Below are 2,032 nucleotides of genomic sequence, written 5' to 3' on the forward strand. Positions count from 1 at the left end.
ATCTTTTCCAGTGGCACATTTAGCAGGCCTTCAACAACCAGAAACTGTGTTGGTGTCAGACGTTCTGCGTCATCTCATGGAGAGATTGGCCTTGAGTTTACTGCAGCTTCGATTTTGAACAAGATGGTCCAGAGTTGCTCTGCAGTTAGACTTGATCGTCCCAACACTTTCCATAAGCATCGCTTGACAGTGCCCACCATCCTCTGTCATCATCCTCCCCACCAAGACGCCCGTGGTGCAATCGTCTTCCAAGTGATTCCGTTTTTGGCGAGGAAGCTGTGAGTCTCTCAGGTTGTTAGTGAGCTCCATAGTTCCGATAATTCTTTGTTAGCGGCGTGAAAGGGCTTACATTTTTGGCGTAGATGGTGTGCAGCAATCCACGTCTACTAGCAAATCTCAGTAAAGCCATTAAAAATGTGTTTGTATTCGTACTGGAGCAGAGCTCCAAATGTACTGCACATATTGTTGCGCAAATGAAGAGTGTTATACGGGCTTTTTCCATGGTCATGCCTGTCTTGATGTAAAGAGGGACAGCAAAGCCTACGCCGGTGATAGTAAAAGGCTTAGTTGGTCTCATTCGATCTGTGGCTGGGGGAACTGCAATTTGTTGCCCTCTTGAAGTCTTCATGATGTTGCGTGGGAAACATGTAGGTAGGATTTTTTTAATGTTTTGATGGCCTTTAAGTACCCAAAATTCTTGCCGAAGTTTGGATAACACAATTCGGACACCAAGATGTCGAAGATAAATATGTGTTTGAAATATCAGGAATCTCGTGAAACGATGTGAACCATCTATAAGCAATGGATATCATTCCTCACTGCTGAAGTCTGTAAACTGTAGTCTACCTCCCAGATGAGTCCGTCTTCGGTGAATGAATGAAAGCGTCCAATTTTAGAACCTTGCAGGATCGGTTTACAGTTCCAGATTGCGTGGAATTCCCGGGTGAAGCACTGACGTTGGGCTGTTTTGATCCAGTAAGTGCGTGCATCTGCGAGCTCGAGTGCTGTCCAGTAAGTTTATCTTTGTGGCGATTTTTACATATGAATCGAACGATACAGCCGGTTGTGCGAATTAATCCCCAGTAGGAACTGAATTTGGCCAACGGCCTTGCCGCAGCGGTAACACCGGTTCCCGTCAGATCACCGAAGTTAAGCGCTGTCGGGCTGGGCTAGTACTTGGATTGGTGACCGTCCGGTCTACCGAGCGCTGTTGGCAAGCGGGGTGCCCTCAGCCCTTGTGAGGGAAACTGAGGAGCTACTTGATTGAGAAGTAGCGGCTCCGGTCTCGGAAACTGACATACGGCCGGGAGAGCGGTGTGCTGACCACATGCCCCTCCATATCCGCATCCAGTGACGCCTATGGACTGAGGGTGACACGGCGGCAGGTCGGTACCGTTGGGCCTTCATGGCCTGTTCGGGAGGAGTTTACTTTTAGTTTTTAGGAACTGAATTTGGAAATGTCTGTAATACTGGGAGGTATAGCAACTACCGCCACGTGTTTTAGATTCTTTCTTTCTTCCCGGAGGTCATGGCACGTACTTAGAGTACCAGATGGCCAACATTCTTCTGGGTGTGCAAGGCATGGCGGTCCTCTTCCCCCCCCCCTCCCCCCTCCCCAAACACGCGCAGTTTGGATTTTATTGCCAATAAGTCCCCGTGTTAGGTGATCCGCTGGCTTATCATTTCCAGGACAACGTTCTCCACTGACTAGGGGACTTATACGTCACTCTGCTACAGATAAAAAGACTTCCATCGATTCGCACCAGTGCGTATCCAGCGTAATGTCACTGCAACGTCCGTCCACAGTATCATATTAGTAAAAAAAAAAAGTGCACCTAGAAACTCGAGACCTGATAGTGTTATCCTTTTAACAGGTGCAAGTCTTTTCTTGCTACAGGCCAAGTAAATCACAGTGTTGGCGTGTGAAACATGGCGGATGTACAGAGCTGCGCCATACCCGCGTTCGAAGCATCACAAAATACGTGAAACTGAACGTCGCGGTATTTGTAGCTGATATCAATCATTGGATACT

At 47.9% G+C, this 2,032-nt stretch overlaps 1 pseudogene; it reads left to right on the forward strand.

The window, feature by feature from the left end:
- Window positions 1–1,098: 1,098 nt before the first annotated feature.
- On the forward strand, window positions 1,099–1,216 carry LOC124717452 (annotated as a pseudogene).
- Window positions 1,217–2,032: the final 816 nt, after the last annotated feature.

The sequence above is a fragment of the Schistocerca piceifrons genome, chromosome 9 (assembly GCF_021461385.2).
Source record: "Schistocerca piceifrons isolate TAMUIC-IGC-003096 chromosome 9, iqSchPice1.1, whole genome shotgun sequence".
Taxonomy (NCBI): domain Eukaryota; kingdom Metazoa; phylum Arthropoda; class Insecta; order Orthoptera; family Acrididae; genus Schistocerca; species Schistocerca piceifrons.